This window comes from Felis catus, chromosome B2 (genome assembly GCF_018350175.1).
Source record: "Felis catus isolate Fca126 chromosome B2, F.catus_Fca126_mat1.0, whole genome shotgun sequence".
In the NCBI taxonomy this organism is placed as follows: domain Eukaryota; kingdom Metazoa; phylum Chordata; class Mammalia; order Carnivora; family Felidae; genus Felis; species Felis catus.
In genome coordinates, this window is record NC_058372.1 from 129,755,028 (window position 1) to 129,780,103 (window position 25,076).

General features: G+C 40.7%; 1 protein-coding gene and 1 long non-coding RNA gene across 6 annotated transcripts in view; one reads left to right on the forward strand and one right to left on the reverse strand.

Moving 5' to 3' along the window:
* UTRN (utrophin) overlaps window positions 1–25,076 on the forward strand; it is a 491,097-nt gene that overhangs the window by 36,465 nt on the left and 429,556 nt on the right. The window lies entirely within an intron of this gene.
* LOC111560538 lies at window positions 1,262–4,503 on the reverse strand. Its single transcript, XR_002742505.2, has 3 exons — window positions 4,101–4,503; window positions 3,451–3,551; window positions 1,262–1,603 (listed from the first exon to the last, which is right to left on the reverse strand). It is a non-coding gene; the product is annotated as an uncharacterized LOC111560538 (long non-coding RNA).

Below are 25,076 nucleotides of genomic sequence, written 5' to 3' on the forward strand. Positions count from 1 at the left end.
CATATCATCAATGGAGATACCTTATCAAATAGCAATCCTCTTGGTCCTCTGAGATTCAGCTCCTCCTGTCACAGCAGCACTGACCCTTTTCTCCTGGCCCAGCCAGCCCCTAGCTAAAACCTGCCGCCAGAGCGAGTCTCCTGGCTTTGACCCGACCTGTTTTCTTGTTCTGCTCTCGGATCCTGTGGCTTTAGCTTCTGATTTAGCCTACTCCTTTTCTGGTGTTAGTAGCTCCTGGATTGTGTTTGACAGAAGAAATTTATTTTCCCAACAGATTCACTTTCTCTTTAGATAACTCCAACCTACTCATGCAATCTGGTATCTGGCAATACTCTGAGAACTGTTAGTTGTTAATAAATATTTAATGGGTAACTCTGAATAACTAGTGTTACAGCAGGAAAAGGAAAAGCATAGTGTGTGTGCGTGCATGTGCATGCGTGTGTGTGTGTGTGTGTGTGTGTGGCAGTTACTTATGGGACATTTGGAAATAGAAGAGAAAGACATCATGAAAAGAAAATACTTATTATATTTTATGTCTGCTGATACAAATTCTTTAAGACAATTATTCCATTCTGTCTTTGCTCGTATGCAAAGTTGGGGTGACTGGGTGGCTCAGTCTGTTGGACTTCTGACTCTTGAATTTTCGGCTCAAGACATGATCTTGCATTTCGTGGGTTCAAGCCCCGCATTGGGTTCTGTGTTGACAGCATGGAGTCTGTTTGGGATTCTTTCTCCCTTTCTGCCTGCCCCTCCCCTGCTTGCTTGAGTGTGCATTCTCTGTCTCAAGATAAATAAGTAAACATTTTAAAAAATCATGTTTGACTTCATAGTGATGGATTCTAAGCTGGGAGGTTATGGATATTTTGCAAGTAGGCTGAGAAAATAGTTCTCAAGTTCCATTGGATCCTTCTTACCTATCCACCTCCTTCCTACCTAATTTCTTCTGCGGTTACAAGGAGACTCTTATGTTTTATGATGAGAAGTTATTTTGTGGCTCAACAAACTGTGTACTATTACGAAACAAAAGTCTTTGAGATTGTATTCTGTGTATTCACTGAATTTGTTGCTGGATCTCATGCTGCAAAATTTCTCCGAGTAATAAAACCTAAATAAAAATAAATGGCGTTGAAGGCGTACCTACCTCTTGATACTGAAGTAAAGAATATGGCATTTACCTCCCATAACTTGGAAGTCTCTAGCAAGTAATACATGCCTGGAGTTTTATGATGAACAATTCTTATCATACTGGGTTTGTATTAGGAAGAAAGTAAGCATCGATTTCTCTATAATTTTCTAAAATTTGTCATCTATTCACATTTCTTAAATCAAGTGGTACATAGTGCTTACTTTTCTGTTAACCTCAAGTAAGCCACACATCTAAGAATTAGAAGGGAGAAAAAAAGCAGCCCCCAAATAAAAGATTCAGAGAACATTTATTCAGATCTGCTGTTTTCTGGGTCCTGCTATAGGTCCTGTTGTTTTAAATCTGTTTTTAAACTTAATGATTCTCCTCACTGGTAGGCCAGGACCTCTGTAGATACCATGCAGACTGTACAGAGATGACAATGGCCATTTGTTCCTTGGAGTGTGCAGTCAGGGACATCTGTGAAGCACATTAGGCCCTCTGTTAGTGACTGTTTTCTTAATTCACGTTTAGGTATTCAGTTTCTAGATACAAATCAGAAGGGTAGTGGGCTCGAGTGCTGCTAAATATTAACACGTTGGCAATAATGAGATGTGCTGATTATACATACAGGAGACAAAAAAAAAAAGTACAGAGCAGTGCAAAGTAGCCTCAAAGCTTAACAACTTGGGTCAAAATGGTGCTAGATTTTGCAACCCCAAATGGTGAAAAACCATTAACACATGAGAAAGCTTTTCCCGTGAAATGGCTGCACAACTGAGGGGAGGCAGTATATGGCTTTCTGGGCTAGAAACCCTGGGCTCTAGAATCCTGTTTGCATATTTTGTCAGACCCCAACGAGCACAAAGCCCCTTTCTCCAGCTCTGGAGTGGCCTGCTGGTTAGGCTCACGGGCACTGCTGGTTTGCAGCTGCTGGGGGTTGGTACTTTGTGGCCAGCGTTCAGTGACTTTCAGAAGCACTGTGAATGTTCTCGGTACTGTGTGGTAGGCAGGCTGCGTCCTCAAGACTTATTCTGCTCTTAAATGATCAACAGTGCACTTCTTTTCCAGGAATTCCTTTCTGACCTTCACGTATGCGTTGGGTGCCCCTCTCCTCTGCTCCTACACCTTCCCTCCTGGGCTCAAATTCAGTGATTCCTAGATGTGGTCCTCTGTCACAACATTTATGAAAGATTTCATAGGTCAGTGTTTTTGAAAGTGTGGCCTGGCCTCTCTCTTACAGGGTGTGACCTTGAAACCTGTGTTTTAATAATCTCTCCAAGTGGTCACTGTGCATGCTTGAGAACCTCAGCTTTAGAGATGACCTTGAAGACGGGCTCTCTGCTTCTTTGTGTTTGAATCCTCAGACCTAGCCCAGCTCCTGGCACATTTTTGTGGCTCAGGCATTTTTCATTATTGTTGTTGTTCAGTGAATGAGATAGAATTCCATTGAGAAATGTATGGAGAGCAGGTGCACATGTGGAATCCAGCAGCACAGTCAAAGCCACGCCAGTGATTCTCAACCGTTTTTCTTGATCGTTTTGTAAATCCACAGAAACGTGAAACTGAAAATGTACTGTGGATGTACCAGAATTAGCTTTTCTTTTCTTGCCCAAGAAAATATCCTGTATGTGATTGTTTTATTTTTACCTTGTTTGAAATAAGCTTTTATTTTAGGCTGGTTTTACATTGATAGTAATGTGAATGCAAAGGTATGGGAAGTTCCTGTACATCCCTCACCCAGTTTCTTCTTTCCTCCCTGATTGACATCTTATGTTACTATGTTACATTCACTATGTCACAATTAATGGACCAGTATGGATCCATTATTATTAGTAGTAGTAATATCATTTTTTAAAGTAGGCTTCATGCCCAGCACACAGCCCACCATGGGCTTGAACTCACAGTCCTGAGATCAAGACCTGAGCTGAGATCAAGAATAGGATGCTTAGGGGCACCTGGGTTGCTCAGTCGGTTAAGCGTCCGACTTCAGCTCAGGTCATGATCTCACGGTCTGTGAGTTCGAGCCCCATGTCAGGCTCTGTGCTGACAGCTCAGAGCCTGGAGCCTGCTTCAGATTCTGTGTCTCCCTCTCTCTCTGCCCCTCCCCTGCTCATGCTCTGTCAAAAATAAATAAACATTAAAAAGACTTAAAAAAAAGAATAGGATGCTTAACTGAGTGAGACATCCAGACACCCCATAGTAATATCATTAATTAAAGGCCTCCATAAGACTTATTATTAAAAGTTTGTAGATTAGGAGATAAAATAATGTTTATTACACGTACCAAGTCTTTCTTGCTTGAGGTTCTGCGTTAGAATTCTTACCTGCCGTCACAGTTGCAAGTATGTTCACAAAGCAAGAGGGGGCCGATTCCTGTGATAGATTCTGAAACAGGTGTTTTCAGGTGTCATTGGTCTTCCAGGATCTAGAAGAGGGGAAAGTTATTTTGAAAGGTTACATTTGGTTCCTATATCTGAAAGTACTCCATATTAATAAAAATATTTGTTGACACCTCAGGTTTTGTTAGATAGGATATTTGTTTTATCTATTTATAGTGTATTCAGACAGAGTTACTATTCAAAATATTTGATGAATGGTAGGGTGGGCCCGAACCGATCAGATAGATGTCCAAATAATCAGAATGGTTGGTGGCTGGTAAATAGGTCTCTCAGTTCCTACTACTATCTAAAATGCCCTAAAAATGTCTCTTGTCATCACCAAATGTCTCACAAGATCACTCCGGGTCAGAAGCCCCTGATGGAAAGCATTTAGAGCAGCCTGTCCTGCTCCTGTAAGTGCTACAGAAATATGTGCTGTTATTATTATTGTTGGTGTCTTCCTTCATTTCACTTATTTATTTCTGATATATTTAAAAACATGCAGGTAAGAAAGACACATCAGGATTCTTTTCTCTAGTGAAATCACCACTTGTCTTAAAAATAAGGCTGTATTTTTGATGATAAGATGTACTCACGTTTGTCAGAGACACGTATGTATGGCAGGAGGAAATGCGGGTTCTTCCACAGAAGACGTCTTCGGCTTTCCTCACCTGCTGTCTTCCTTCCTGACATCTCAACACCCTGAAATGGGAGACTGGTAGGACAGCCCCCAGGTGTGGAATCGGAGACCAGCAGCACTCCTCTGAGTTTCCTCCCACCATCCTGCAGCCTACTTTGAGCTGTTAACAGTTCAGCCAGGAGAGGAGCCTTTTACTTTGGCTTATGCCAAATTCCCCTCATTTCCTCATGATGATATGTTATTAGTATCCTGATCCCTGTTATTTGTTAAGTTAATCTGCACTTCAGGGATCTCAGTAGATCACAGAGTGTCATTTTCAGTGACTTCATTTCGTAATGTATGCTCTGGGTAGGTGAGACTAGACTAGAGACATTGAAGCCCAACAATTTAATATCTACAAATAATATTTTATATTTAACCTTCCTATCCATTTCTCTTCAGCATTCTGGAAACAGATGCTTAAGTTGTTTAAACAGACAGTCCCCCTGTGGCTTATCTAAGGTATCCGTTTTCCTATTGACAGGATATAGACTTATTTTTTTAATCCCCAAATCCATGAGAACTGAATATCCACTGGGACATGAAGATCAACGCAAATCCTTCCCCCCCCGCCCCCCACGTTAGAATCATGGATCGTGAGGCTTCCTGCGGAAACTCTGACAACCTTATTTTTTTCTGCTTTGAATCTGCTCAGCAGTTCTGGCAAACATTTATTCATCAATATCCATTGATTATTATAAAAATAATTTAAAGAATATCTAACTATGAGATAAAAGATAATTGTAGTAATTAAAAATTCTTTAAGATATGACATCCTGTTGGCTAAATCATTTTTAGGTCTACTCAGACAATTACTTGTCTTCAGAGGGTAGGTTTCACATGTATCAGCTATAATCAGTCCATTGCTGTAGGAAGTGGAGAGGGGGTAGAGCCTGTCTTTCCTTCACTCCTATCTTGTCCCCAAGCACGTTGGGACTTTGGAGTCAGACTGCCTTGAGTGTCAGTCAGTTCAGGGACTTCCATTTACCAACTCTGTGAGTCCTCGACAGGTTGCTTGATTGTAAGTGTTTGACCTTTGCTGAAAAATGGGGATCATAAAAGTATTTACCTCTTATGGATCTTGTGGAATTAGATTACACAGTTATCCTATGTAGGAGGCATTTAATGCATGTTGTTAAAAATAGGAACAACAATAATGTTACTACTAACAGTGCTACAATTGTTAATATATTAAAAATACTGGAAATTACCCTATGTGATAGAGCTGCCAAAATGAATCAGACTTAGCTGAATTAAGGTTTGATTCTTTTTGTGAGCTCTTTTTAGGTGATGGTAAGCCATAAAATAACTGAAAGATAGAGTGGTAGGTATAAAAATCTAGGTTATTCATTCTTACACTGAATAGTTGATTATAATTTCAGAATTTAAAACACTAACTTTTGTTGCTGTTCCATGAAAATCCTCCTTCCTAATTTCTTGATAGTAACTGTTTTCTTAGCTTGGTAACTCTTGTGTTGTTAAAATAAGGTATTCCTGGGGTGCCTGGGTGGCTCAGTCGGTTGAGCGTCCGACTTCAGCTCAGGTCACGATCTCGCGGTCCGTGAGTTCGAGCCCCGTGTCGGGCTCTGGGCTGATGGCTCAGAGCCTGGAGCCTGCTTCTGATTCTGTGTCTCCCTCTCTCTCTGCCCCTCCCCCATTCATGCTCTGTCTCTCTCTGTCTCAAAAATAAATAAACATTAAAAAATTTAAAAATAAAATAAAATAAAATAAAATAAAATAAAATAAGGTATTCCTGGGGCACCTGGCTGGTTCAGTCAGTAGAGCATGCAGCTCTTGATCTGAGGGTTATAGGTTTGATCCCCACATTGGGTGTAGGGATTTCTTAAAATCTTAAACAAATAAAATAAAATAAGGTATTCCTTATTTCATAAAAAAATCATTCTTTATCTCTACTGTTGAGTGTTTTTTTTTCTTTTAAAAATCAGAGTAATATCAAAGAATGTTAGGAAAAAGGAAAAAATTCATTCCTATTTCTACCATGTTAACACAGTAGTAACTTTAATATCTCATCTTCCCGTTTAGTCTCTATATTTGTAATATATACCTTAAAATAATTGTAATTACGTAATACTCCTAATTTTTTATTCTGGTGTCTTAGTTTTATGTTATTTCATAGATATTTTTCATGCTTCTGTTAGATCTACTTTAATTTATTTAGCTCTCTCCCTGTTTTTTGGTATTTAGTTTATTCCTAGTTTTTCAACATTATGGATAATAACACAGAGAAAATTATCTTTATGGATCTGTAAAATGGATGTAATGAAAATATCATAAGGTTGTCATGAGGATTATAAAAGCAAATAGGTACAGAACAGTTTCTTAGGCACAGAACTCTTACCATTTGGGGCCAAATAAATCTTTGCTGTGGGAGCTGCCCTGTGCAGTGTCCATGTTTCACAGCATCCCTATCCGCCAGTTATGATAAACCAAAATGTCTCCCGACAGTGTCACGTGTCTCCTAGGGCGCAAGATAATTCCCAGTTGAGACCTCCTGGTGTAAAGCACTTAGAACGGCCTGGCATTGCTCTAGCGAGTGCTGCGCAAATATTTGCTGTTACTCTGATTGCTCTTGGTATCATTCTTTGTTTCAGTTACTTATTTCTGATAAGTTCCTAGACATAGAATTTCTGAGACAAGGGGTTTAATATTAGGGTTTCTGACATATATTACTAAATGCTTTCTAGAAGGACTGTATTAGTTTAATGCCATCAGTTGTATAGAAATATGGCCGTCACTTTGGGATCCAGCCATTGTTCACTTGTGAATCCCCATATTGTTTTATTTTCAGTTTCTGTAATTACTAGTCAACACGAGCATTTTCTATGTTTCTTTACTTGTATTGCCCCATCTGAAGGCTCTGGTAGTGGCTTTTGTTGATTTAGCCCTTCCCCCAGCCTCCCAGCCCCAAGTCTCCCTCCCCCCAGCCTCCCTCCCCCAAGTCTCCCTTCCCTCCAATCTCCTTCCCTTCAGCCTCCCTCCCCTCAGCCTCCCTCCCCCGAGTCTCCCTCCCCCCAGCCTCCCTCACCTTTTTTTGAGTTGCTTTACCTTCCACCACTTGAGGTTGAAAAAGTCATACCCTCAATAACCAAGTCTGTATTATATTTCTTTGCTTGACCTTTGATAGCATCCAAGTTGTACATTGTCAAGTTCCTTTCAGGTTATTGTGTTTTACCCCTACAGTCCTTTGTGATTTCAGATTAAGACATGATAATTGACAATGTCCCATAATGTTAGAACTTTCAGGATTTAAGTATTAGGTGACATCCTCTTTTTGGGAGGATCATTTTGTGGAGGATTAGCTTTGTATTCTGCGGTATGTGTCGCCCCACTAATGTGGTTGCCATAGGTGTACCCTTTTGGAACTCATCCCAGTCCTAGCTGTGGCAGAGGCTGTCGCTGCCCCACCCACCTGGGGCCTGGGGCCTTCCACCTGCTGGCCCTTGCATTCCTTTGCCTGAGGGCATTCTCTGGCTGGAAGAGCTCACACCCAGGGCTGGCAGGAAGTGCCAGCTGTCAGCAGCCAACAGCCAGTGACTGCTCTGGTATAAATCCCTTTTTGCATCTCAGGTGAGCTACCTTTGAGATGAGCATTTTACCCTGAGGTTCTCAGAGTTCCTACTTGGATTATGATTCAGTGGTAGCTTGCTGAAAAATGACCCTTTTATTAGCTACTTTTCCTTCCCTGTCTCACTTCTTCATTCCCCACCCAGTGCATTTTGGGATCACCTCCAAAATAAACTACAGTTGACCTTGAATAGCACAGATTTGAACTGCGTGGGTTCACTTAATATGCACATTATTTCCCGGTAAATACAGTGCAGTATTCTAAATGTATTTTCTCTTCCTTATGATTTTTCTAAACATTTTCTTTTCTTGAGCTTACTCTATTGTAAGAATACAGTATATAAGACTGTGTTGATTGTTGATGTTATTGGTGAGGCTTCCAGTCAACAGTTGGCTGTTAGTAGTTCAGTTTTTGGGGACTCAGAAGTTGCCTGTGGATTTTGGACTGTGCAGGGGGTTGGTATCCGGGTCGCTCGTACCTACACGTGACGTTAACCAACTTTGCCCTTGATCTTGGCCCTTGTGTTTGACCTTGATGCAGCGATGCAAGAAGAAGAAAAGTCAGACCAGGAGAGCCGAAATCTTTTGAAGGCCTGCCTGTGTAGAAAGGAGATGAGTTTAGTTTCACTGCTTCAAGAGACAACTTGAACACGTCAATATTCTAGTGATGCTGCTGCCCAGGGAGTTTGGAGAAAGAGTCGCTGGACTGTGTGATGGGATTGAAGCCACAGCAGGAAGGCTTTCAGTGTCCCCACCTAATGTGACTTTCCGCCCACTTCCTCCACACCACGGACTGACTCGGGCTTGCTGAGTTTCAGAAAGCCTGGTTTTTCAGTCTGTGTCTTCTCCACATGGAGACTGACTGACGTTAGGAAGAAAAAAGAATCCTCACCTACTACTTTCCTAGTTTTGTCCTTGTTTTTGAGATACTGTTAATGCTTTGGGAAATTTTTTGGCTTGCAGTTCTGCTAGTTTGGCAGGCAGGGCATTATTAGTTTCAACTGCAGGCTTAGTCCAGGGGGCTGTTTGAGTGAAAAGCATTCAGGAGTTGAGGGAAGACCACCTTGATGGGTCTATTTCTAGATGCTGAAAGGGGCTTTGCAGGGCCACTGAGGGTAGTGCCTTTAATGTTAGAGGCGCGGGTTGGTTGATTCTAAGGATTTCTGTCCTGATGGTGCCACTTCCTTACTCAAATGTAATAATAGAAACAAAGGCCAAGTTAATAATAGTAATAATAGGAAACCAAGAAAATTAGTAAAATAAATAGAGGTGTAAATATTTTCTTTGTTAATTAACAAAGATCAGCTCATTCAAGCTGATTTGTAAAACGTCAAATATGGCTAGAATATAAGAGCTAACTTTTATGTGGGTGGAGTCAGAATGCTGAGGTCCTATGTGGGCACCCCACACTGAGGTAGAAGTTTCTCTCTCAGGCCCTTCCTCAAAGAGCCCTCCCAGGGAGGGTAATTGATCAGCATACTGCATGGGCATCTGTCTCCCTGACCTGTCCCACACCCTGACACCTGCCCCATCATCCAGCTGCTTTCCTTTGGTGCCCTCTTTTCAGACAGCAGACTTCCGGGAGCACTTGTCTTAAAGTCACATAGCTGTTTTGTTTCCTTGCCAGCAAAATATTGAATGTACTTTCTAAAAAGCCAAGGTCATTACATGGTCTTTAATGACCTTAGCTGTATGTGAATGTAACCCAGAATGAGCCAAAGTGAATGTTGGCCAACAAAGGTTTCTCGTTTTCTGTGGAAAGTTCTTCCTTTGTTGTTTGTGATTAATAACTGAATAGGATATAAAGCCAAGTGATTTCATTGTTGAACACAGACTTGAAGGTCATGAGAACCTGCCCGTTCAAATTAAACTTTGCCAAGATGTGGTCAAAAGGTCTGCATTAACACCTGGATAGTTTTTGAAACAAGGCAGAGAAAAACAAAGCGAGGAAACACTGTTCTTCACACGATGTGAAAATTGGTATCAAGTACATCAAGTGATGTGTCAGAATAGATGACCTGGGAGCCTGAGTTGCACTGGGAAAAACGCTTTAGAATAAAGGTGCCCTGAGGACCTAGTGTGGACCAGGTTGTTCAGAATGAGTCTCTTGTGCCAAGAAATGTGGCAAAGAATTAGTTGTAGGCGCAATTACTTTGTTAATAGTTGATTTTTAAATTTTGTATCCCACTGGTCTGCTATTCGAAATGTGATTTTGAATCAAGTTTCTTAGTACTTAGCACTTTGAATTTTATTGTTTTCAAAAACATTTAAGAGTCACACATAACCACTGATGAAAATACAGTGGTACTTGCATTTGAAAATAGCGAGACGCCCCCAAATGACACAGTGTCTTATAGAACTGTACTTTGTGCGTATTTTTTTTTCTATGTATTTTCTAGGGTTTTGAGTTAGAAGTGACAAAAAGACTTTCTTCTAGTCTGTCATCTTTACTCTCCCTACTTGGAGAGTTGGGCAACTTGGAGTTGCCCCCGGTTCTTAGTCATATCTTTGTAAACATATGTCCATTTGTATGATGAATTGTCACAAGACCTAGTGGCTGTAACTTTGATACCCTAAGGGTAGATTAATTTTGAAAGCGACACGCTGAGAGCCTGGTTTTTCCGGGACTGGCGTGGTGTAAGATGTGGAGGGATGGCTGGGCCTGGTCGGGTCCTGTTCCTTCCTCTGTTATTACTTGCTTGCTTTCCAGCTGGATCTTAAATCTCTTCTCCCAGGACAGCTTCTAGGCCCTAAGTCAACCGGTAGGAATTTGTGTGGTAGGAATAATTGCAGATGGGTGGAGATACAAACTACTCACTTAGTTTCCATTAGAATTTTTCCCTGCTGAAAGCAAACAAACAAAAACGAAATTCTCTGGGGCGCCTGGGTGGCTCATTCGGTTGAGCATCTGACTTAGGCTCAGGTCATGATCTCACAGTTCGTGAGTTCGAGCCCCGCATTGGGCTCTGTGATGACAGCTTGGAGCTGGGAACCTGCTTCAGATTCTGGGTCTCCCTTTCTCTCTGCCCCTCCCCTGCTCTCTCTTGCATGTGCGCGCGTGTGCTCTCTTTCTCTTTTTCTCCCTAAAAAATAAATAACCATTAAAGAAAAAATTAAAAAACAAACAAAATCCTCTAAACCATTATAATTTTATTGGAATTGAATTATCCCTGTTGAAGAAGTTTTCTCACATGGCTCTAACTTAACTTCTTCTGAATGATCAGGATTTTTGTCTTTTTCCTAAGGCTACATCAGGTTATTTCTTTGGTAATTCAGTGACTATTTATTGTATATTTATGGCATATAAGGAACTATGTGAGAGAGGCCAGGGAATAACACAGTTTCTTCCTTCTTGAAATTAAGAATCTCAGGGCGCCTGGGTGGCTCAGTCGGTTAAGCATCCGACTTCGGCTCAGGTCATGATCCTACGGTTCGTGGGTTCGAGCCCCGCATCGGGCTCTGTGCTGACAGCTCAGAGCCTGGAGCCTGCTTCAGATTCTGTGTCTCCTTCTCTCTCTGCCCCTCCCCTGCTTACCCTGTCTCTGTCTGTCAAAAATGAATAAATGTAAAAACAATTTAAAAACATTGAAAAAAAAATCTTAAAAAAAAAAAAATCTCAGGGGGCACCTGGGTGGCCCAGTTGGTTAAGCATCTGACTTGGCCATGATCTCACAGTTCATGAGTTCAAGCCCTGCATCGGGCTCTGTGCTGACAGCTCACAGCCTGGAGCCTGCTTCGGATTCTGTGTCTCCCTCTCTCTCTGCCCCTCCCCTGCTCTCTCTCTCTCTCTCTCTCTCTCTCTCTCTCAAAAATAAATAAACATTAAAACAAAAAAAGAAAAAAAGAATCTCATGGAGGGTGCAGATCAACATGGGTGCATATATATGTCTATAATATTATTAACTCCCCACCTTCCCAAGTATTTTGTTTCAATTAAGGAACAAAATATCATGTGAATTCAGAAGATGGGGGGCGGCGTATAGGGCTGGGGAGGAAACTCTGAAGCCATTATGAAAGAGGATGCCATTTGGTATAACATATGCCATGGTAAGCAGGTTCCTTCATCCTGTAACATATAGAAGTGCCTGACTTTAAAGGCAGTGGATGACCTTTGGGAGGTTTTGTGGTGTGGCATTTCATGATCCCAAGAAGTTAATCTTTCAAAGGGGTTTGAAGCAGGCTCTTTGCTGACCTTGCAGAGCCTGATGCGGGGCTCCAATTCACAAATTGTGAGATCATGACCTGAGCCGAAGTCAAGTCAGATGCTCAACAGACAGAGCCACCCAGGTGCCCCTCAAAGGGGCTTAGGATGCAAATAGGAGGGAGGATAGTACTGGGGGTTGCTGTGATACACTGAGGGGAGGACACCAAGGAGGTGGACATTGGGGTTGATAGCTTGGGAATATCTTGGCTCTGTTGAAGAATTAGATGGAATTATGTCATAGCTCACTTCATGGTTTTAATATTTAAGATTCTGCCGCCACAAGCTGAGCTCACTCTTCTTTTGGGTGTAACTGTGATCGAAAGAACTTGGGCGTGAAAGATTCTTTCCTTTCGTATTTACAGTATCAGTTTCTAGTTTAGGAGCTTAGCTGATACCTGCGGAAATTGCTTCTGATTGTGACCTGCTTCCCTCTGCTGTCTCTTTTGTGCTTTTCCTACTTATTTTCCCTTCAAGATAAAAGGACGTGTGTAGACCAGATTTCATTCTTTTGGGTCAGTTTGTGAGGGATGGCCCCTCCTTTAATTTGTGGATAGGTGCTGGTCTGTGTATTTTGTGCAATTAGGGCTAGAGGCTTGGACAGTTACTGCCGTGCTCTCCCTGCTCTGTGTTTCTGCTTCTGATTTTTTATTTCAGTTTGTGATTCACAGGCAGAGATGAATGACTGAGAAATGTTGCAGCTGAGTGGGTGTGTTTGTTTCCTATCGCTGCTGTAGCAAAGTCGCATGGATTTGATGGCTTCCAATAACATACATTTGTTATCTTACAGTTCTGAAGGTCAGAAGTCAGACACGGGTCTCACTGTACTAAAGTCAAGGCTTTTGACAGGGCTGCATTCCTCCTGGAAACTCTAGGGGAGCTTCCTTGCCTTTTCCAGCTTGAAGAGGCTGCCCCCATTCCTTGGCTCATGGCCCACCCCACCTTCAGAACCAGCAATGGTGGGTCGAGTCCTACTTACACTGTGGATAACTCTTAATTTTCATTTTTTTTAAAAAACAGAACCTCTGCACAGAGAATTTTGCACAGTGTTTAATTCCCCAGTCATTCCTGCATGTTCAAAATAAATGTCATCACGTTTTTGGGGACAGCTGACTTATAATTAATTAAAAAATAATTTTTTTCCATGTATATGTGTATACATATCATATTATGATGTATCTCATTGTCTGATGATGGGGAAGAGGGAAGGAGTGAGCCTGGTGCTTTCAACCACAGGGGCAGGCATTGGATTGAAACTCTGGAGTGGGTCATGAAGAGTAAAAGTAACTTCACCGTGACAAAAACATGTAAACCACTCATGATTCTCCACTTTTCACACTTTATTCTGAAGCCATATACTTCAATTAATGTGATTTGGTGGTTTTCTCTCAGTGTTATTTGGCAGGATGTTATTAGGAAGAAATACCCAACACAATGTTGAAGTGTATTTGGGAATGAAATGAGTAGCCAAACAAAAAGTGAAATTTAAAAAGTCTTATTGTATGAAAATTGAAGAAGGTCAGAGGTTAGTTAAGAGAGGGTTGGCCTTTGGAATTTTATTTTAGGAAATCAAATATTATTGGGCCAGATTCTAGATTTAATGTTCATTGCATTCTACTGCTGATGTAAGAACCTGAATAGCATAATTGTCGCATGAATATAAAAGTTGATGTATTATAATTGTACAATTCATGTTCAATTTACTTGGAACTATGGGAGTTCCATCTACCTATGGGAGATGTCACTTCCAAGAAATCTCTACCTATATTTTTAGGAAGGAGTTATATATGAGTCAGGGATTTATTAAGAAAAAACTTTTTAAAAATGTTTTTATTTATCTTGAGAGAGAGAGGGCACGAGAGAAAGGGAGAGAGCATGCACACATGTGAGTTGGGGAGGGGCAGAGAGAGAGAGAGAATCCCAAGCAGGCTCTGTGCTGTCAGTGCAGAGCCCGATGCGGGACTCGATTCCATGAACGGTGAGATCATGACCTGAGCCGAAATCAAGAGTCTGACACTTAACTGACTGAGCCACCCAAGTGCCCCGCTTGTTAATTTTATGGACAGGATTTCTTCTTATCTCCTCCCCACGCATTATTATATAGACAATGCAATTGTCATTGAATCATATTTAGGAATTTTAGAATGATAATATTTAGAACAATTTTTAGAAAATATACATTTCTGAAATACTCAGATTGCCATTAGAATAAAAGTAGGGTTTTGTCATAGACGAATAAGATGTCAGTTTAATAAGCTATGAGCTTAGCCACTGCCTAAATCTTTCATTGTCTTCTGATAAATTTGACTGGCCTTTATTTTCAAGGAGAAACTTATCTTCATGGAAACAGTTAAGTTGGAAGAGGGCCAAGAGATAAAGTCTAGGAATCCTAAGCTCATATATAAGGGGAATTTTGCGTTTCTTTTATTACTGATAATCCTTACTGATCTGAGTACTGAGTCCTATAAGTTTGTCACACCTCTTCCTTTTCATGTCCCCTAAACAGCCATCATACAGGCAGTTGGGACATGCGCATTTAAGGTGGCCTAATGCTGGACATTTATTCCTTCAGTTTCTTTATCTGACAGCATATAGAAGAAAGAAGGAAAATCTTATGATACAACAAACAAGAATGACATTAGTTAAAGGAACGATGAATCTGGCATGTAGTAGGTGCTTAATAAACAAGTTTTAAAGGAATGAATCAAATAACTTGTTTGTATATGTGGCTAAAGTTTTTATGGGGCAGATTTCCTCTTTCTCTCTCCTGCTTTAGGAAAGGTGTTTGTATTGTGTCTAAAAGAAAGAGAAACCTATCTTTAACATTTAGAACTATAAATCATAAGCTTAAAAATAAGACTAGCTCAGTGTTATCCTAAGAACTGCAGAGAGAGATCCTGTGCCTACTCTTCCAGGATTTAAAAGATGTCTCTTTACTGTGTTTGGCTTAAGGGTTTTTGTTTTGTTATTTGATCCTTTAATTTCTGTCTTGACCTTTTATATAATGAGACCATATAATATTCTTTAAAATAATGTTCTTAAAAAATTTTGGGGTCAGAGAGTAAAGTAAAAATTGATGGAGGGGCACCTGGATGGCTCATTTGGTTAAGAGGCCAACTTTGGCTCAGGTCATGATCTCGCAGTTGGTGAGTTCGAGCAGCTCAGAGCCTGGAGCCTGCTTCTGATTCTGTGTCTCCTTCTCTCCCTGCCCCTCTCCCGCTCATTCTGTCTCTCCCTCCCTCTCTCTCTTTCTCTCTCTCTCTCAAAAATGAATAAACAGTAAAAAAATTAAAAAAGAAATTGATAGAAAGTATGGAATTTCTGCCCCCACTCAAAATCACAAATGCAAGCACATAATTCTTCTCAGAACTTAAAGAAGTTTATAAAGTCACTAAAACTTTCCCAGATATGTAGCAAAATATAAACTTTTGTTCATTTATTCATTATATTCATATTTGTCCATTTGTTTCCATGGCTTTTTAGGTTTATAGGATTATCTGAGAGAATGCTACCTTTGGTTTTTTGTTTTTTAATTTTTTTGGAGAGAGAGAGAGAGAGAGAGAGAGAGAGAGAGAGAGAGAGAGAGAGAGACAATGCATGGGTGCCTACCAGTGTGAGCAGGGGAGGGGCGGAGAGAGAGGCGGGAGAGAGAGAATCTTAAGCACGCTCCATACTCAGCTCGGAACCCACTCCAGGGCTGGATCTCATGACCCTGAAATCATGACCTAGACCCTGAGATCAAGACCTGAGCTGATATCCAAGAGTCAGATGCTTAACCAACACCCAGGCACTCCACCTTTGTTTGTTTTTAAACAAAATATTATGTACATATGTTTAAAAGTCAAACATTTCAATGCATAGAAATTATGCCCTGCTGCCAGGGGGGGACATCCCCATCATTAGATGATTAAAAATTTTTTTTGTTTGTGTGCATATGGTAACGTGTATATATGTTCATATTGCCTATTTTTCATAAATACAAGATCATATTATTTATATTGTTTTATAGTCCCCCCTCTGGGTATAGATATTCAGTCTTTTTCCATGCCAGTATTAATAGATCTAGCGTATTTTTTTAAACCACGATTTCACCTGTTATTTAGCATGGACATATTTCTATAGACATACTAACATTATTTGTAGATTGACTTTTATAGTTAACAAGGTTGGTGGCAGAAATAAGAGGAGGATAAGGAGGACTGGTTGGAATGACATGTTAGTTGCTAGAACTCCCCTTTGTTCCTTTTTTCAGAGAGTAGTTGTGTACGGCTGGGGGAGGCATACATTTTCAACAGGGGGTTGTTGGCCAAGAAATAGGCCTCCACCCAACAGAACACCCACTGTGATGATTTACAATGTTTGAATCTCAGCAAAAATACCACTTGTATTCTGAATTCCTTTGTTTCAACTACATAACTCAATAGAAAGAAAGTTTCCTACAATTGAAAAGAATAGACAGTGTTTAGAGGCCAAGTTTTGCCTTTTAAGGCTGAATGTGCTTTATTTTAAGCTGTTCTTTCTTCTCAAGAAGCCTGATATAAACAAGAGAAGGGCTCTCTGGTATTTCTATGCAAAGCATCAGTAATACTGTTTCTTCTTAAGATAGATAAATACTTCTGTTTAAATACTGAGTGCCCATTGCTGTAGCACCTGAGGAGCTCTGTGTTTCTGACGGTGCATCCTGTTGGTGAGTGGACGTAGCTTGCCTGGGTTCGAATCTCTGCTTCGACTCTTACTGGCTATGAAACCTCAGACAAGTTTATTGACTCTGTCTCCTTGTTTGTCAAGTGGAGGACCCTCAGAGTACTAGCTCATGGCTGCAGGGAGGATAAGGCAAGTGAAAAAACAACCCAGAGAATGGGGGCAGATATTTGCAAGTCATATACAGTAGTCCCCCCGCATCCATGGTTTTTCCTTGTGATGTTTTAATCACCCGTGGTCACCCGTGGTCTAGAAACAGATGATCCTCCTTCCAGCTTATGCTGGGAGGCCGATAGTAGCCTAATCCTGTGTCCCAGTGCCTGTGGCATCCACCTCACTTCGTGTCATCATGTAGATAGTTTATCATCTCACATCATCACAAGAAGGAGGGTGACTACAGTATAAGAAGATACTTTGAGAGAGTGAGACCACATTCATATAACTTTTATTATGCTGTCATAAATGTTCTAGTTTATTATTGCTTATTGTTAATCTCTTACTGTGCCTAATTTATAAATTAAAGTTTATCATGGATATGTACCTATAGGGTAAAACAGAGTATATACAAGGTTCAGGCATCCATTAGGGGTCTTGCAATGTATCCCTTACAGATAAAAGGAGACTCCTGTATTTGAGAAGGATCTAATGTCCAGAATACATAAAGAATTCTTACAGCTCAACAATAAAATGACAAATAGCCCAATTGAAGAATGGGCAAAGATTTGAATGGATGTTTCTCCAAAGATATACAAGGCCAGTGGACCTGTAAAAAGGTGCTCGAGATCATTAGTCTTTAGGGAAAGGCCTCAAAATCACAGTGAGATGCTATTTCGCACTCATTAGGATGGATATAATAAAAACTATGGAAAAGAACAGTGTTGACAAGGATGTGGAGAAATTGGAACTGTCATACCTTACTGGGTAAATGTAAAATAGAGCCAGTGGTTTTGGAAAACAGTTTGTGCTGGAAAAAGTTAGGTGTTGACTTATCATCTAACCCAGCAATTCCCTTCTAAGTTGTATCCCCAAGAAAACTGAGAACTATGTCCACACAAGAGCTTGTACATGGACGTTCATTAGCAGTGCTGTTCCTGTTTTTTTTTTTTTTTAATGTTTATTTTTGAGAGACAGAGACAGAGAGAGAGAGAGAGTGAGAGTGTGTGAGTGGAGAAGGGGCAGAAAGAGAGGGAGACAGAATCTGAAGCAGGCTCCGGACTCACAGAGTCCAATGAGGGATTTGAACTCATGAACTGCAAAGTCATGAAGTTGGATGCTTAATCGAGGGAGTCACCAAGGCGCCCTGCAGCACTATTCCTTATAGGCAAGAAGTGGAAACAACTAAGATTCCCCTCAGCTGATGAATAGATACAAAAATGTGGTCTCTCCATACAATGGAACACTATTCAGCTATAAATAAAATGCAGCATTGATACAAGTTACAACATGTGTGAACTTTGAAAACATAATGCTAAGTGAAAGAACCCTGGCTTTGGGGTGCCTGGATGGCTCAGTCAGATAAGCATCCGACTTCCGCTGGGGTCATGATCTCACCGCGTCTGGCTCTGTGTGACAGCTCACAACCTGGAGCATGCTTCGGATTCTGTGTCTCCCTCTCTCTCTCTGGCCTGCCCCCGCGCGTACTGTCTCTCTCTCTCAAAAAATGAATAAATGTTAAAAAAAAAAAAAAAAAGTAAAGCCTGGCTTGGAAGGCCAGACCCCATATGATGCTATTTATATGGAATATCCAGAATAGGAAGATCCATAGAAGGTCAAATTGTGGGTGCCTAGGACTCAGGGGAGTGTCGGGATGGGGAATAACTGTTAACGGGTACAGGGTTTTGGGGGTAATGAAAATGTTCTGGAATTAGTGATGATCACTGTACAACTTTCTGAATATACTAAAAACCACTGCATTACAGCATGTGAATTATATCTCAATTGACAAAAAACAAGACAGTGTGTAGGAAATGGTACCTTGCTTTCATGGTAGGAACTCTGCACACATTAGCTTCTTCTTTTCTTCAAATCACACAAATACTAGCAATTTAGTGCTTGTAAAATGTTTGTAAAGGTCTGCGGTTGTGAACAGGTTTTGTGATGGGAAGCCTTAGAATTACTGTGGGTATATGTGGTTTTCCCATTTGTTTATCTTCTTAGGGTAAAACATGGTACCTCCTGACAGGTCATATGGCATTTATAGATTTCGTTTTCCTTTTTACTCTCTTTCCTTTGATTTATCTGACTAGATGCACGCAGCTTCTGTGATGGAGAGAAAGCAAAGAAAGCAGGACTAGGACAATCTAGAGGAATCCCTCAGTATTGGTGAAATTTCCCTTTCAGTGTTTTCTCCTACAGTTAATTGAACAAGGGGCTTTTCTTCTGGCAAGAGCTACATAGCTCGAGACTCACGGTAGTGTAGTATGCTGGCATAATCGCACTTGGCCGATTTTTCAAAATATTTTATATAAAATACATGTAAAAATGGACTCTTCAGTCAGTTACCTGAAATAACATTTGGACCGTGTTTGCTAAATATGTCGACCATATCCTAAACACTGTGATCCTTTAAGAACTATTAATAGATGAGATTTGGGGGCATTTCATGGTTTTAAGGATTAAATGGTAGATACGCAAGTGTATAAACTTTAATAAATTATACTTTGTAGCAGTTAGAATATTTGATTATGGCTAAGGAAATGCACATTATCTGCCTATTATAGGATCTAAAATTGAGCTTTAACTTTCATTTCTGGCTTTACTCCTTCAATCTTAAAGGGTATTCTAATTTCATTGTTATCAGTACCAGGACAGGAAGATCATTTCAGTTTCTTTGTAGCTGAGTATCATGCGGAGGCCCCCACCCCCACTCTTTGTATGGATGTTAGACTCTTTGTATGGATATTAGACTTGTCTTTGGTTATATCTCTGCCCCCTGTCTGCCTTTGCCTGGCTACCAGTTTGCAGCTTTGATCTTTGATAAAGCTCTTAGTTACGCTGACTCTTTCCTCATGGGGACTCACTTGCTTGTCCTGCCAGTTGGATGTTTTAGTCTTGCTTGCTGGTTGGAGCATGTCCCTTGATGGCCTTACTGTATTTCATAGCTCTTGTCAAGGGGCTGCCCAGGGTCACCCTTCTGTTCTAGTGCACAGGCTGGTTTCTGCATGGCAGGTTTTTTTTTTTTTTTTTTTTTAAGTTTATTTATTTTGAGAGAGAGGGGGAGGGGCAGAGAGAGAGGGAGAGTGAGAATCCCAAGCAGGACTCTGCACAGAGTCCGAGGCAGGGACTCTATCTCACGAACTTGAGATCATGACTTGAGCCAAAATCAGGAGTCTGACACTTAACTGAGTGAGCCATGCAGGCACCCCTGCACGACAGTTTTAAGGCATGCCCCCTTGCCCCAAAGAGTAGCAATGTTTTGATAAATTGTATGCCCAATATGAGTATTAATACTAAAATCTTATTTATATGTGAATATATATGGTTTTAGTGTTTGATACCCAGTGTCATTCCGATTTGATTTTTTCTAGAATAATCTTTATATCCTAAACATTTATATCATTTATTTTCTTTACTTCTTATTTTTTAAAATGATTTTTTATTTATGGGAGAGAGAGAAAGAGAGAGAGAGGGCATGAGCTAGGGAGGGACAGAGAGAGGGAGACCGAGGATTCCAAGCGGGCTCTGCTGAGAGCAGAGAGCTCTGTGTGGGGCTCGATCTTACAAACCGTGAGATCGTGACCTGAGGCGAAGTCGGACGCTTAACCGACTGAGCCACCCAGGCCCCCCTACTTCTTATTATTGAGAAGAAAATCGTTTAATCAGTCTCATAATTTACACATTAAAGTATTAGGTACACAATTGACGTAAGTGTCTGCGGTCAAATTCTCTTATTAAAATTTCATTTTTAGGAAATGAAAAATTTACCGCAGTAAAGATGGTCTAGTTTAATTGCTTGATTTACAAAATGAATAAGCATAGCTAATATTAAAGATACTGTACTCCGAGCTACAGAAAGAATGTGTGTCTCCTATTTCTTGCAATGAGTGGAATGGCCAAAGCTATAGTGTTTCAGATTCACTGACTATTACATCTTGTACTCCACCACCTAACATTTCTTTTTTTCTGGGCAAGTAATTAATATACCTGTGCTTACACGTATAATTGAGTTTGTCGTATTCTACCCCTATGCATTCACATGCATCTGTCAAATTAAACGCTGTGCCGTGGCACAATTATGTGTTTATGCATAAGCCTGTATGATGTTGGACTTCAGTCTCGGTGTGTGTGAACGTGGGTGGGAAGACTGATCCATATATTTCTTTCCTCCTTCAGTGCCATGCACAGTTTCTTTTTTTGGTTAGTTGCTGCTAACACTGCTGTGGGGCTGCTCCCCGTGTGTGGCTTCGCCTCCTAACCCACACTGTCTGCTCCCAGACCCCCAGACCCCCTCCGTCTCAGGTTGCAAGTCAGTGTGGCGTCTACTGGAACTGTGGCTGGGCCTGGCTGCTTTACGTTGGCTTCCCCTCGAGCCCTTATTAGGGTTTCTTGATTCTCCCGTCAGTGGGTCTCTGATTTCTTCATCCACAAATAATCTTGTGCAGAGTCACGATCCCCTTGCCTTTACAAATCAACCACGCTCTGGAGAGGGAAGTGATTATTCATCAGAACTCTAAACACCAGGATAAAATGTTCCTATTTAGATGAATCAGGGGTCAATTTAGTTTTCTAATGAGCTTTAGAATTGCTCTGCCTTGAGGGACTATTTTTATAACAGCTTTTCTTCTTTTTAATGTTCCTAGAAGTCAAATTTTCATTCTTTGTCAATAATTAAAGGATCTTCAAATACATGAAAAAGAGGAAATGAGAAAGAAAATATGTGAGTCATCTTGATGATCACGGTTTTAAAATTTTGCAGAAGGATGAAAAAGCCATAGATATAACAGAATCTTTTTTTTTTTTTTTTAATTGAAGTTGACAAGTTAGCGGTCTAGAATGAATTATGGTCAATGCATAGTTTGTGAAGGCCTAATGAACACATTAAATAAAATCATTCAAACATTTTTTTTTTTTTAATTGACATCCCGTTTTGGGAGCTGCATATAGTATGGCAAACAAAGGAGACCTTTCTGCCCTCATGGACTTATACAAAGCGATATGTAATCAAATTGAGGTAAGTACTAGGGAGCAAAAGAAAACAGGATGCTTTGAGAGACTGAAAGTCTGGAAGTCTGTTCTGAAGAAAAGATGTTTAATTTTTTTTATTTTTATTACATTTATTTATTTTTTGAGAGACGTAGAGAGACAAGTTGGGGAGGGGCAGAGAGAGAAGGAGACACAGAATCCGAAGCAGGCTCCAGGCTCTGAGCTGTCACCACAGAGCCCGACATGGGGCTCGAACTCACAAACCATGAGATTATGACCTGAGCCGAAGTCAGATGCTTAACCAACTGTGCCACCCAGGTGCTCCCTGAAGAAAAGATGTTTAAATGAGACCTGAGATAGCTATAGGAATTAAGCAGGTTGAGAATGGGGTGAAGAGTACTGTAGGCAGGCATAACAGCATGAGCAAATATCCTGGGGCAGGAAGGGCTGGGTATTTCTGATAACACAAAGGCCAGTGTAGCTGGAGCTATTGAGAGGAAGGGAAGAGCGTTGCAAGATAGGACTTGGCTTAGGTAAGGAAGGGTCAGATGATTCTGAGCTTTGTAAACCTTGTTTATTTAACTGTTTCAAAGTTCATTGTCAAGCTGGCTACCAATAAGGAAGTGCATTAGAAAGGAACAGGAGCAGAAGTGTTAGTTTTTTGGCTCACTGTTACTGGAGTCCAAGAAAGATGATAGTAGCTCAGTTCGGGGGATGACTGGGAGATGAAGAGTTGCGGCTGGAGTCAAGGTACATGTTGGAATTGGAACCAGCAGAAGTTGGTGATAGATTGGTTTTAGAGTCCTGACATGAAGAAATGAGTAGATGGAAGTGTTGAGTACTGAATTAGGAAAGATTGGAGATCTTGAGAGATCTTGGTCCTCTTGAGAGAGGACCAGCAGTTCAGTTTTCGATGTGTTAAGTTTGAAATGAGTCTGTGAGCTATCTCAGTGGAGATGTCAGGTAGATGGTTGGATACATGCTATGTTTTAGTTTTGTTTTTTAATCTCTTGCGGCATGGCATATTACTCTGAAATGTAGCAGCAAATTTACATTAGTAATCTATTGCTGTATAACAAATTACACCAACCTTTAGCAGCTTAAAACAGTGAGTATTCATTATCTCATGCAATTTATTATCTCATGGAATTTGGGAGTGGCTTTACCGGGTGATTCTGGTCCAGGATCTCTCATGAGGCTGTAATCAAGGTGTTGGCCAAGGCTAAACAGAAGGCTTGACTGAGGCTAGAAGATCTGGTTCCAAGATGGTTTATGAACATGGCTTTTGGCAGAAGGCCTCGGTTCCTTGCTGGTTGTTGGTGGGAGGCCATAGTGCCTCATCATTGGACCTCTCCGTAGGGATGCTTGAGTGTCTTTATGACATGGCAGCTGGCTTCTTCTAGAGCAAGTGATACGAGAGAGTGCAAGGAGGAACCTGCAATGCCTTTTGTATAGTCTTAGAAACCCTACATTGTCACCTCTGTCATGTTTTGTTTGTGGAAAGTAAGTTACCAAATCTAGCTGCCATTAAAGGGGAGGGGAATTAAGCTCTACCTCTCGAATGGAAGACTAACAAGTAATTTATGAATGTATTTTGAAACCATACATGTGGTTTTGTAATTTAGTAGAGAGGTTTGGGTTAGAGATACAACACGGGGGCTTTTGCACGTGGATGGCATTTGAAACTGTAAGAGTAGATTAGAAACTACTTGCCAAGAGTGATTAAATTGAGATGTGGCCCAGGACTGATCTCTTAGGAAATCTGGCATTTAGAGGACCTGGTGTGGATGAGTATAGGAGAAGAAGGGAATTAAATTTGCAAAGACAAGGGAAGAGACTTTTGAGAGGCAGGGAGCGGTCTACTGGGTGGAACGCTACTGAGATGTCTACTTGACTTTGCTTTTTTTTTAAGTTTAATTTTTTGTGTTAATTTTTTATATTTTATTTATTTTTGAGAGTGAGAATGTGTGCAGGAGCTGGGGAGGGACACCGAGAGAGAGGGGAACAGAAGAGCTGAAGTGGGCTCTGTGCTGACAGCAGCGAGCCCAATGTGGGGCTCAAACTCACAAACTGTGAGATCATGACCTGAGCTGAGATGCTCAACCAACTGAGCCACCCAGGTGCCCCTAAAGTTTATTTATTTTTGAGGGAGGGAGGAAGGGAGAGGAAGGGGGGGGAGAGAGAAAGAGAGAGGGAGAGGGAGAGGGAGAGGGAGAGGGAGAGAACAAACATGCATGCGTATGAGTGTAGGGGAGGGAAAGAGAGAATCCCAAGCAGGCTCTGTGCTCTCAGTGTGGAGCCCGATGCCGGGCTCGAACTCACCAATGGTGAGATCATGACCTGAGCTGAATTTGAGTTGGATATTTTACCAACTGAGCCACCCAGACACCCCTACTTGACTTTACTTTTAAGAATTTGTTCTTTGAATGAATGGATGGATGGATGAGTAAATAAATGAGTCATGCATATGTACACAATTTTAACTCTATATATGTTTGTTACAGAAATATGTTTTACGTTTTATAAACTTAAAAAAAGGAAATGACATTAAGAATGTACAGCAGGGTGGTAGTGGGAAATATATTATTGAATGTCCAGTCAATAAAATACCTATGGAGTTTAAAAGTGACATTATAAAGGAGTATGTACTATAATGGAAACATGCTCATAATGTCTTTTAAGTAAAAGCAATAAAATACTGTTTTTTTTTTCATTCCATTTCATAAAAAATAAAACAGACACAAATGTCTATGAGGGTGGACACAAACATGTTAACAGTGATTGCCTCTGGGTGGAGGGAAATGGGTTTACATTTTCTTCCTTTTGCTTATCTAAATGTTCCTTAATAAATGTGGATTGCTTTTGTAGTAAAATGTTTTCAAATATCCTCCCAAGGCAAAGCAAACTAATTAAACTAGTCCTTATACTAACGATACTTAAAACTTGATTGAGGAAAGTTGTGGCACCAAACTCTGCTCTGAACTTGGAAGCCAAGGCAAGGTGATTGAGTGGATGAAATAGCTCCATTGTCTAGGACAGAAAGGACTCTGAATGCTCGGGACAGCCTGCCTCATTCCTGGTCTCCAGAGTGAGAGGATGTGATATACATTGTCCTCGAGAGAAATTTCACATAAACTACAGACATGTTCCTAAATTTTAGTGAAAGCAGAGGGCATACTTTTAATGTAGGTTCTGTGAAGGCAGCTGTGCAGGCAGAGTGTGGATTTCTATGTGTGGCTTAGGTATACAGGCTTTCTAGTGATT